Genomic DNA, 13,858 nt, shown 5'->3' with positions numbered 1-13,858 from the left:
AATCGAGGCGCTGAGGAGGGGACAGCCCCTTTCATATACGGAATAATTTCTGTTTGTTTTAAGTTTTAACGTCGTTCCTTACTTTCAGTTAAAAAAACTTGTTTTTTTTTAAAATTCAGTTTTTGAACGTTTTTGAATTAATATAGGTTTCGATTTTGGCTCACCGTATATTAAGGGGTTCACCCCCTTATCAATACCTTGCTCTTTAAGCTAAAGTTCGAAGTTCATTCCAATTCTTTAAAAATGACCCTTAATCACAAAGGCCGTTAATTAGAATAAATAGCTCTTTTGAAATTACTAAAAAGTCTTTGGCTTAAAGAGCGAGGCATTGACAAGGGGGTGAACCCAATCTTATACGTAATATTTTTCTTCGTTTTAATTTGTGATGTTGCTCATTACTTTCAGTTGAAACACTTTTTTATTTAATTTCTGGTCTTTTTTTTAAAGAATGCTAGGAAATCTGGCGTCCCCTTCACAGTAATTTCTCTTCCCCCATGAAAGTTCATTCATGGAAAGATGCTCCCACATAACCCGACCCATCCTTCTCACCCCAATACCAGAAAAAATCCTCCCTGAAAACGTCTTTATACTTCCCAATAACCAATACCATATGTTAACATTGGGTAAAGTTCTTAACTTTCAGCCCTCCCCCCGGGTACTTCGCGTATTAAGTCATCCTAAAAGACATAGTTATGATATTTTCGACCATGCTGAACAAAATGGATATCTCAAATTTTTGATCTGGTGACTTTGGGAAAAAATGTGCGTTGGAGGGGACCTAGTTGCCCTCCATTTTTTGTTCACCTAAAAAGGGCACTAGATCTTTTAGTTTCCGTTCCAATGAGCCCACCCACGACATTCTAGGATCACTGGGTCAATACGATCAACCCTAGCAAAAAAAACAAACAAAAAAAAATAAATAAACACGCATCCGTGATCTTTCTTCTGGCAAAAAATTCAAAATTCCCCATTTTTGAAGATAGGAGCTTGAAACCTCAACAGTAGGATTCTCTGATACACTGAATATGATGGTGTGATTTTCATTACGGTTCTATAATTTTTAGGGTGTCTTTCCCCCTTTTTTCGAAAATCAGCCAAATTTTCTCAGGCGCGTAACTTTTGATGGGTAGAACTAAACTTGATGAAACTTATATTTTTTTAAATCAGAACTAAAATCTGATGCTTTTGATGTATCTGTTGGTATTAAAAACTGGTTTTCTAGAGTTTCAGTTACCATTGAGCCGGGTCGCTCATTACTTACAGTTCGTTACCACGAAATGTTTGATTACACCATAAGCATTTTTCACCTGTATGCACTCGTTTATGTTTAATCAAATTTTGTGAGTGAGTAAACATTTTATTACATATATCATATTGAAAGGGTTTATCATCTGTATGAACTCATTTATGACTATTCAAATATCCTGACTCAGGAAAGTTTTTCTTACATATATCACACTGAAAGGGTTTTTCATCTGTATGCACTCGTTTATGTTTAATAAAATTTGGTGAGTGATTAAACGTTTTCTTAGAAAGGGTCTATATCACATAGGAAGGGTTTTCCCCCTGTATGCACTCGTTTATGACGAACCAAATGTCCCGAATCAGCAAAGGTTTTCCCACATATATCACACTTGTATGCTTTTTCACCTGTATCCACTCGTTTATGATTAGTCAAAGTTGGTGAGTGAGTAAAGGTTTTCTTACATGTATCACACTGGAAGGGTTTTTCACCTGTGTGCACTCGTTTATGACTAATCAAATGTCCTGACTCAGCAAAGTTTTTCTTGTATATATTACACTGGAAGGGTTTTTCACGTGTATAGACTCATTTATGACGAACCAAATGTCCCGAATTAGTAAAGCTTTTCCCATATATATCACACTGGTCCAGGATTTTTCACCTGTATGCATTTTTTTATGTCTAGTCAATAGTTCCGTATCAACACAATTTTTCTAACATATATCAAGCTGGTAAACTTTTTCACCTGTATCAATCGTTTATGATTAGTCAATATCCCTGATTGAGCAAATATTTTCTTACATATAACATATTGGAAGGGTTTTTCACCCGTATGCACTCGTTTATGTCTATTCAAATTTTCCAACCGAGCAAAATTCTTCTTACATTTATCATACTGGGTACGAGTTTCACCACTAATGCTACAGATAGTTGAAATTGTGACTTCTAAAACTAGGGAATACAATTGAATAAATGTTAATATAAAAGTTAAAAGTAGTACTTAAACGCATTATATTGAGAATAATCGGATGATTGGGATTTATATTTTAAAAATCGGTTTCATTTCATAGAAATAATAGAAAATACTATTTAAAATTTAACCCTGGAGAAATATATAACAGTTAAAAGAATTAAAAGTTTTTACGATCATAAGAAGTCTAACACAATATTATGAACTTTGATACTTTTGATAGTGAACTCCCACTTTCGTTTCTTGCTTCCCTCGTAGAAGAAAGGATTTTCTCCTTATCTTTTCCTTCCTATATCTCAGTAGGAATGCGATAGGGATCGCGACCGGGACAAGGAACGGGACAAGGAATCCTATGCCTGAGGCATGAATATACAGTGCAGTTTGACGAACACATTGCAAAAAGCAACCAATCCCTCTATATTATAGACCTAAAAAGTGATCAAACACGTTATATTTGGAACCATGGAGGAGATTGCGTAATGCAATCAGACTGGTTTAGACGATACATGCTTTACCAAGTTCGTTCATCTATCACCATAACATTTTTTTTTTCCTGGTTCAATATTCAAAATTAAACTTCCTTATATTACATGTTCAAAAGATGGTCATTTTCTAGAAATAATGGTTTTCAGCTGGAGGCATTATATTTGTGTTTTTTTTTGCTATAAATATAGAGTAAATTGGTCTTTCTGTATCAGTTGAATAATAGAATATGTATTAAGCCTTTTACAATAAAATTTATTCGTTATTCTGATCGATAACAGCAAAAGAATCATGATAGTAGAAATGCCCCTATTGATACAAGGGGGATTCCATATATGGGCATGGAATCCCCAGGGAGAATGATTGCGAGAAATGTCTCCAGGCAAAGTTCATTAATGTCTTTGATGTATTTCCAAGGAGAATTGTCTCCGGCGCGAAGTTTATTAATGTCTTTGGAGTTCTTCCAGAAGAATTGTTTCCGGGCGAATGTTTTGATCTTAGAGATGAAGAGATTAACGCGGGAAAGGGTTTCCCAGTAATTTCAAATGCGACAGCGCAGGGATGCAAAAAACAAAAGGAACACGCTGAAATTACGTTTAGGGATTATTTGGGCGAAACCGTTTTAGACATTTTAGGGAATTATTTCGGTGAAACAGTTAGAAACATTTTAAAAGATGATTTTAGAAGATGTTTTAGAAGAGGGTTTGAGGGTGAAACTCTGTGGTCGTTATAATACACAAGTTCCATTTGAACAGTGTCGTGAGCTCCTCTACCACAGCCCCAAAGGACTACGATCCCCTACCCCAACCCCAAAGGGCCCCGATCCCCCTACCCAAACCCCGAAGGAACCCCCCGGCCCCCAAAGGTCCCCCAGGCTCCCAAAGGACTCCGATCCCCCTATCCCAACCCCGAAGGAAGCCCCGGCCCCTAAAGGCCCCCCACCTTTCCATAGGCCCCCCTAATGCCCCACAATTTTTTTGCCCCCCATTTTTTATATTTTTTGATTTGCGCATTTGAGACACGAAAGGACCCCATCCCCCAACCTTTGGCTCCCCCATCGAATATATTTTTCAGAACAGGTTCTTTATGCAATGTCCCTTCTAAACCAATTCTACATTTTGAAGTACTCATCCTTTCACCACAACTTTACTTTATGACTTTTTGAATACCACAACATCAAGCAATACTTTTCAAATGCATTTCAGAACAAGTTCATTATGTAATGGCCCTTCTAAGCACATTTTACAAGTTGAAGTACTCATCCGTTTCACCACAACTTTACTTTACGACTTTTTGAATACCACAACATCAAGCAATACTTTTCAAAGATTTCATTATATTTTTTCTGAACAAGTTCTTTATGTAATGTCCCTTCTAAACTAATTTTACAATGTGAAGTACTCATCCTTTTCACCACAACTTTACTTTATGACTTTTTGAATATCACAATATCAAGCAATACATTTCAAAAGCTTTATTATATTTTTCAGAACAAGTTCTTTATGTAATGCCCCTTCTAAACCAATTTTACAACTTTAAGTACTCATCCTTTTCAGCCACAACTTTACTTTACGAATTTTTGCATACTCAAAACATCAAGCAATACTTTTCAAAGGCTTTATTATATTTTTCAGAACAAGTTCTTTATGTAATCCCCCTTCTAAACCAATTTTACAAGTTGAGGTCCTCATCCCTTTCACCTCAACTTTACTTTACGACTTTTTGAATACCACAACATCAAGCAATACTTTTCAAATGCATTTCAGAAAAAGTTCATTATGTAATGGCCCTTCTAAGCACATTTTACAAGTTGAAGTACTCATCCTTCTCACCACAACTTTACTTTACGACTTTTTGAATACCACAACATCAAGCAATACTTTTCAAAGATTTTATTATATTTTTTCAGAACAAGTTCTTTATGTAATGTCCCTTCTAAACCAATTTTACAATTTGAAGTACTCGTCCTTTCACCACAACTTTACTTTACGACTTTTTGAATACCACAACATCAAGCAATACTTTTCAAATGCATTTCAGAACAAGTTCATTATGTAATGGCCCTTCAAAGCACATTTTACAAGTTGAAGTACTCATCCTTTTCTCCACAACATTACTTTACGACTTTTTGAATACCACAACATCAAGCAATACTTTTCAAAGATTTTATTATATTTTTTCAGAACAAGTTCCTTATGTAATGTCCCTTCTTAACCAATTTTACAATTTGAAGTACTCATCCTTTTCACCACAACTTTACTTTACGACTCTTTGAATACCACAATATCAAGCAATACATTTCAAAGGCTTTATTGTATTTTTCAGAACAAGTTCTTTATGTAATGCCCCGTCTAAACCAATTTTACAACTTGAAGCACTGATCCTTTTCAGCCACAACTTTACTTTACGACTTTTTGAATACCCAAAACATCAAGCAATACTTTTCAAAGGCTTTATTATATTTTTCAGAACAAGTTCTTTATGTAATCCCCCTTCTAAGTCAATTTTACAATTTGAAGTACTCATCCTTTTCACCACAACTTTACTTTACGACTTTTTGAATGCCCAACACCAAGCAATACTTTTCAAAAGGCATTTCAGAACCAGTTATTTTCTTAATGTCATTCCTAAGCCATTTTACAAGTTGAAGTACCCATCCATTTCACCCACAACTTTACTTTACAGCTTTTTGAATGCTCCAACACCAAGCAATACTTTTCAAAGGCATTTCAGAACAAGTTCTTTACAAATGTTCCATTTGAAAAGTGTCGTGAGGTCCCTTACCCCAACCCCGAAGGAACCCCCCGGCTCCCAAAGGTCCCCCGGGCCCCCCGCACCCCAAAGCCCCACCGAGGCCTTCCATTCCCCCTTGCTTATTGAATTTTTTTAAGTTATTTCGGACTGAATTTCTTAGACTTAGAAATTATCCAACATTTTTCAGGTTTTTTCCTTAACCCATTGACATAGAGTTTTAGCCTAGAGTATTAGCTGAGTTTTAGTTAGAGTTGAAGTTTAGTTTAGTTATATTTAAGAGTTTAGAGTTTTTTTAGACTTAGAAACAATTTTTGTTAGAGTTCTAGTTTAGTTTAGTTATAGTTAAGAGTTTTAGCTTAGAGTCTTAGCTAAGAGTTCTACTCTTAGGAAGAGTGTTTGGAACTCAAGGAAGAGTTCTACTCTGCTCTGTCCAGATGTCTGTCAACAATTTCCCCCCACGATGTCACTGTTCTTCTCGGTGACTTCAATGCTACAGTGCGAGATGATATGGGTGTTTGGCGTGGCACAATTGGACCTGTATCCCCCGACCCACTGAACGATAACGGCCTTCGCCTACTCGAACTGTGCCGATCTCATGATTTTGTGATCGCAAACACCTACTTTCAACGTAAGACTATCCACCAGTACACGTGGTATAGTAACGACGGTCGCACAAAGAAGCTGATTGACTACGTCATTATTTCTAAACGCTGGAGATGATCGCTGAAGAACTGCAGAACTTACAGATCAGCAGAGCTCGGAAATGCAGATCACAGGCTTGTGTGTACTGATGTCCAGCTTCGCCTCCATGCACAGCGATCGGAAAGAAAACCAGTAGCAGCGGATATTGGGAAACTAAAGGAGCCATATACTCGCCAGAAGTATAGTGTTGAGATATCAAATCGCTTTGAGCTCCTGGGCACACTCAACAACAGCGAAGACGCCTGGAAGTATTTTAAATCACAGACCAGTGAAGCAGCACAGCTGGTACTTGGCAAGCGGAGTTTCCCGAAGAAATCGTGACTAACTGACGAAACACTGCAGGTCATAGAGCAAAGGCAGAAGGCAAGACTTCTTGGGGACATGGCCACCTATCGAAGGCTCAATGGAGTGCGGAACAGACTTATTCACCGAGACTGAACTCAGTTTGTTGCAAGGAAAGCCGATGAAATCGAACTAGCAGCAAAAAAGAAAGACGTGGGTAGACTGTTCAAGCACCTCCGCAATCTCACAGAAAATAAAATCAGCATTGGGACCCGTCCTATCCAGGGATGGGACACTTCTCTCTGATGAGGGTTCTTGTCTCGAGCGGTGGAAGGACCAATTCTGCTCACTCCTGAACAACACTAGCCCGTCTATGCCTCCTACTGATAGTCCTAGCCAACCTGGCAGTCCAAGATCCGAAACAGATGCTCCTCCAGACGAGCCTTTCAGCCCATCAGAAATTAGAAATGCAGTAAAAAGGCTCAAGAACAATAAAGCTGCCGGTATCTGTGGCCTGAGTGCGGAGCTGCTAATATATGCAGGTCCTGTTATGCTCCTGTTTCTCCACACCCTGTTCTCTACAATCTGGCAAACCGAGATAATTCCCGAAGATTGGCGGAAGGGTGTCATTATCCCTTTATGTAAGAGGAAAGGTTCTAGAAGCGACTGCTTGAACTACCGTGGAATAACCCTACTGTCTGTCCCGGGAAAAATTTTCTCAATGGTCCTGCTAGATCGATGTCGAAATATCATTCGTAAAATCCGGCGACCGGAGCAAGCTGGTTTCATGTCGGACCGTTCAACCATCGAGCAGATTTTAACGATCCGACAAATCATAGAAAAAGCCACGGAGTTCCGACAAAAAGCTTTTTTACCTTCGTCGACGTCCGTGCTGCGTTCGACTCAGTGGACCGAGAAGCTCTTTGGCGGATTCTAGAATCGACAGGCCTCCCTGAGAAATACTGCAGACTCTTCAAAGCTCTACACCATGGGACGGAGAGCTGTGTTCAAGTGAACGGCCGCCGCAGCCTGTTCTTCCAAATCACGACAGGAGTTCACCAAGGATGTGCAGTTGCCCCAGAGCTCTTCAATGTCATCATAGACTACGTTATGACAAGGACTACTTCACGTCTCAGCTTTGGACTCAAGTTTGGAGATCGTGTCATTACAGATGCTGATTTTGCCGATGACTTGGCCAGTCTGGCGGACTCCATGGAGCAGTTGCTGGAAGCGCTTCGAATCCTACGAGAAGAGGCTGCAAAAGTAGGACTGCAGATAAACTGGACTAAAACGAAAATTATGGCCATTGACCCATCCTCTCCTGCTGCCAATCCTTCAGTTAGCCTGGATAGCACCACTAGAATCGAAGTTGTCAATAGGTTCACCTACCTGGGCTCCATAATTTCTTCAGATGGCTCGCTTCTTTCTGAACTACAAGCGAGAATATCCCAAGCGTCTTCTGCCATGGGCAGACTGAACCGTCACCTCTGGCAAAAACCGAACATCAGTCACACAACGAAGCTGCGGATTTTCAACGCCCTCGTCGGCTCTGTGATGCTCTATGGAGCTGAGACGTGGCAAGATTCAGCCATAACCCTCAAGGCAATTGATGTCTTTCAGCCGAAGAGCCTGAGGAGGATCGAAGGTCTACGATGGTTCGACTTTGTCAGCAATGAGAAGCTGCTGCAGCTCACCAAGCAGTTCCGGTTTTCGACCCAAGCAGCTGAGCGAGCACTCGATGGTTCGGACACCTACTTTGAATGCCTCCACACATACCTGCGAAAACGATCCATGACTTCAACCCTATCAAAGCCGGTTAGAGGCTACCTCGTGGCCGACCGAAGAAACCATGGTCTGACAGCCTGTCCGAGTTCCTGGCGATGGCAAATATCAGGTTGAGCGATGTGCAAACGCATGCCATGGACCGAAGTGGATGGAGGAGGCAGACGTCACTCTCTACGCCAAGCAGCGCCCGGCAGGAGACATAAGTCAAGTAAGTCAAAGACTCTAAGCTAAAAACTCTAAACTCTTAACTGAAAATAAGCTAAACTATAACTCTAACAAAAACTCGAATCTAAGACTCTAATCTAAAACTACAAACTAATAACTACAACTAAACTAAATTATAACTCAAAAAGAAACTCTAAAATATGACTATAAGGTAAAACACCAAACTCTTAACTAAAATTAAACTAAACTAGAACTCTAACAAAAACTCTAAGCTAAGACTCTAAGATAAAACACTCTAAACTCTTAACTAAAACTAAACTAAACTGAAACTCTAAGCTAAGTCTCGTATTTAAAACTCCAAACTCTCAACTAAAACTAAACTAAAATATAACTATAACAAAAACTCTAAGCTATGACTCTAATCCAAAAACTATAAACTCTTAACTATTACTAAACTAAACTTCAACTTTATCAAAAACTCTAAGCTAAGACTCTAAGCTAGAACTCTAAAATATTGACTATAACTAAAGTAAACTAGAACTTCAACAAAAAGTCTAAGCTAAGACTCTAAGCTAAAAACTCTAAACTCTTAACTAAAACTAAAATAAACTAGAACTCTAACAAAAAATCTAAGCTAAGACTCTAAGCTAGAACTCTAAACTCTTAACTCAAATTAAACTAAACTAGAACTCTAACAAAAACTCTAAGCTAAGACTCTAAGGTAAAACTCTAAACTCTTAACTAAAACTAAACTAAACTAGAGCTCTAACAAAAACTCTAAGCTAAGACTCAGCTAAAACTCGAAACTCTTAACTAAAACTTAACCAAACTATAACTTTAAGTAAAACTCTAAGCTATGACTCTAAGCAAAAACTCTAGATTCTTAACTGTAACTAAACTAAACTTTAACTCTAACTAAAACTCTAAGCTAAGACTCTATGGTAAAACTCTAAGCTATTAACTAAAACTAAACAAAACTAGAACTCTAATTGAAACTCTAAGTCTTAGATAAAAATCTAAACTAAAACTAAACTAAACTAGAACTTCAACAAAAACTCTAAACTAAGACTCTAAGCTAGAAACACTAAACTCTCAACTAAAACTAAACTAAACTAGAACTCTAGCAAAAACTCTAAGCTGAGACTCTAAGCTAAAACTCTAAACTCTTAAGATAAACTAAACTAAACTAAAACTCTAATCTAAGTCTATAAGGTAAAAAACAAAACTCTTAACTAAAACTAAACTTAACTAGTACTATAAAAAAAACTATAAGCTAATACTCTAAGCAAAAACTCTAAACTTTTAACTAAAAATAAACTAAACTAGAACTCTAATTAAAACTCTAAGTCTAAGCTAAAACTCTAAACTAAACTAGAACTTCAACAAACTAAAACTCTATGCTAAGACTCTAAGCTAAAAACTCTAAACTCTTAACTAAAACTAAACTAAACTAAAACTCTAAGCTAAGTCTCTAAGGTAAAACTCCAAACTCTTAACTATAACCAAACTAAACTAGAACTCTAACAAAAACTCTAAGCTATGACTGTAAGTTAAAACTCTAAACTCTAAGTTAAACTCCAAACTCTAAAACTCTAAACTCTTAAGTAAAACTAAACTAAACTAAAACTCTAAGCTAAGTCTCTAAGGTAAAACTCCAAACTCTTAACTATAACTAAACTAGAACTCTAACAAAAACTCTAAGCTAAGACTCTAAGCTAAAACTCTAAACTCTTAACTAAAACTAAACTAAACTAGAACTCTAACAGAAACTCTAAGCTAAGACTCTAATCTAAAAACTCGAGACTCTTAACTATAACTAAACTAAACTAGAACTCTAACACAAACTATAAGCTAAAACTCTAAACTCTTAACTAAAACAAAACTGAACTAGAACTCTAACTAAAACTCTAAGCTATGACTCTAAGGTAAAACTCTAAACTCTTAACTATAACTTTACTAAACTATAACTTTAACTGAAACTCTAAGCTATGACTCTAAGCTAAAACTCTAAGCTCTTATCTAAAACTAAACTAAACTAGAACTCTAACTAAAACTCTAAGCTAAGACTCTAATGTAAAACTCTAAACTCTTCACTAAAACTAAACTAAACTACAACTCTAGCAAAAACTCTAAGCTAAGACTCTAAGCTAAAATTCGAAACTCTTAACTAAAACTTAACTAAACTACAACTTTAAGTAAAACTCTAAGCTATGACTCTAAGCTAAAACTTTAAATTCTTAACTGTAACTAAACTAAACTTCAACTCTAACTAAAACTCTAAGCTAAGACTCTATGGTAAAACTCTAAACTCTTAACTAAAACTAAACTAAACTAGAACTCTAACTAAAAATATAATCTAATACTCTATGATAAAAACTCTAAACTCTTAATTAAAACTAAACTAAACTAGAACTCTAACAAAAACTCTAAGCTAAGACTTTAAGCTAAAAAACTCTAAACTCTTAACTAAAACTAAACTAAACTAAAACTCTAAGCTAAGTCTCTAAGGTTAAACTCCAAACTCTTAACTATATCTAAACTAAACTAAAACTTTAACAAAAACTCTAAGCTAAGACTCTAAGCTAAAAACTCGAGACTCTTAACTATTACTAAACTATACTTCAACTTTAACAAAAACTCTAAGCTAAGACTCTAAGCTAAAACTCTAAACTCTTAACTAAAACTAAACTAAACCAGAATTTCAACAAAAACTTTAAGCTAAGACACTAAGCTAAAAACTCTAAACTCTTAACTAAAACTATAATAAACTAGAACTCTAACAAAAACTCTAAGGTATGACTCTAAGCTAAAACTGTAAAATCTTAAATAAAACTAAACTAAATTAGAACTCTAAATAAAACTCTTATTTATGACTCTAAAGTAAAACACCAAACTTTTAACTAAAACTAAACCAGAATAGAACTATAACAAAAACTCTAAGCTAAGACTCTAAGCTAAAAAACTCTAAACTCTTAACTAAAACTAAACTAAACTAAAACTCTAAGCTAAGTCTCGTATGTAAAACTCCAAACTCTCAAATAAAACTAAACTAAAATAGAACTATAACAAAAACTCTAAGCTAAGAATCTAATACAAAAGCTATAAACTCTTAACTATTACTATAATAAAATTCAACATTAGCTAAAACTCTAAGATAAGACTCTTAGCTAGAACTCTTGAATATAACTAAAGTAAACTAGAACTTCAACAAAAACTCTAAGCTAAGACTCTAAGCTAAAAACACTAAACTCTTAACTAAAACTAAAATAAACTAGAACTCTAACAAAAAATCTAAGCTAAGACTCTAAGGTATAACTCTAAACTCTTAACTAAAATTAAACTAAACTAGAACTCTAAAAAAAACTCTAAGCTAAGACTCTAAGGTAAAACTCTAAACTCTTAACTAAAACTAAACTAAACTAGAACTCTAACAAAAACTCTAAGCTAAGACTCAGATAAAACTCGAAACTCTTAACTAAAACTTAACCAAACTATAACTTAAAGTAAAACTCTAAGCTATGACTCTAAGCTAAAAATCTAAATTCTTAACTGTAACTAAACTAAACTTTAACTCTAACTAAAACTCTAAGCTAAGACTCTATGGTAAGACTCTAAACTCTTAACTAAAACTAAACAAAACTAGAGCTCTAATTAAAACTCTAAGTCTAAGCTAAAACTCGAAACTAAAACTAAACTAAACTAGAACTTCAACAAAAACTCTAAACTAAGACTCTAAGCTAAAAAAACTAAACTCTTAACTAAAACTAAACTAAACTATAACTCTAACAAAAACTCTAAGCTGTGACTCTAAGCTAAAACTATAAACTCTTAAGTAAAACTAAACTAAACTAAATCTCTAAGCTAATTTTCTAAGTTAAAACTAAAAACTAATAAATAAATCTAAAATTATCAAAGACTATATCAAAAACTATAAGCTAAGACTCTAAGATATAAATCTAAACTTTTAAATAAAACTAAACTAAACTAGAACTCAAATTAAAACTCTACGTCTAAGCTAAAACTCTAAACTAAACTAGAACTTCAACAAACTAAAACTCTAAACTAAGACTCTATTCTAAAAACTGTAAACTCTTAACTAAAACTAAACTAAACTAAAACTCTAAGCTAAGTCTCTAAGGTAAAACACTAAACTCTTAACTATAACTAAACTAAACTAGAACTCTAACAAAAACTCTAAGCTAAGACTGTAAGTTAAAACTCTAAACTCTAAGTTAAACTCCAAACTCTAAAACTCTAAACTCTTAAGTAAAACTAAACTAAACTAAAACTCTAATCTAAGTCTCTAAGGTAAAACTCCAAACTCTTAACTATAACTAAACTAGAACTCTAACAAAAACTCTAAGCTAAGACTCTAAGCTAAAACTCTAAACTCTTAACTAAAACTAAACTAAACTAGAACTCTAACAGAAACTCTAAGATAAGACTATAAGATAAAAACTCGAGACTATTAAATATAACTAAAATAAACTAGAACTCTAACACAAACTATAAGCTAAGACTCTAAGCTAAAACTCTAAACTCTTAACTAAAAAAAAACTGAACTAGAACTCTAACTAAAACTCTAAGCTATGACTCTAAGGTAAAACTCTAAACTCTTAACTATAACTTTACTAAACTATAACTTTAACTGAAACTCTAAGCTATGACTCTAAGCTAAAACTCTAAGTTCTTAACTAAAACTAAACTAAACTAGAACTCTAACAAAAACTCTAAGTTAGGACTCTAATGTAAAACTCTAAACTCTACACTGAAACTAAACTAAACTAGAACTCTAGCGAAGACTCTAAGGTAAGACTCAGCTAAAAGTCGAAAGTCTTAACTAAAACTTAACTAAACTAGAACTTTAAGTAAAACTCTAAGCTATGACTCTAAGCTAAAACTTTAAATTCTTAACTGTAACTAAACTAAACTTCAACTCTAACTAAAACTCTAAGCTAAGAATCTAATATATAACTCTAAACTCTTCACTAAAACTAAACTAAACTAAAACTATAACTAAAACTCTAAGCAAAGAATCTAGGCTAAAAAATGTAACCTATTAATCAAAAATAAACTAAAATATAACTCTAACAAACACTCTAAGCTAAGACTTTAAGCTAAAAAACTCTAAAATCTTAACTAAAAATAAAATAAACTAAAACTCTAAGCTAATTATCTAAGGTTAAACTCCAAACTATTAACTATATCTAAACTAAACTAGAACTCTAACAAAAACTCTAAGCTAAGACTCTAAGCTAAAAACTCTATACTCTTAACTATTACTAAACTATACTTCAACTCTAACAAAAACTCTAAGCTAAGAATCTAAGATAAGACAATAAACTCTTAATTAAAAATAAACTAAACAATAACTAAAAAAAACAATTTAAGCAAAGACTCTAAGCTAAAAACTCTAAACTGTTAACAGAAAATAAAATAAACTAGAACTCTAATTAAAACTCTAAGCTAAGACT

This window comes from Artemia sp. Qi Xiang Cuo, chromosome 16 (assembly GCF_049724085.1).
Source record: "Artemia sp. Qi Xiang Cuo chromosome 16, ASM4972408v1, whole genome shotgun sequence".
In the NCBI taxonomy this organism is placed as follows: Eukaryota; Metazoa; Arthropoda; class Branchiopoda; order Anostraca; family Artemiidae; genus Artemia; species Artemia sp. Qi Xiang Cuo.
The sequence above is the reverse complement of the archived record's forward strand: the minus strand, read 5'-3'. Positions refer to the sequence as shown.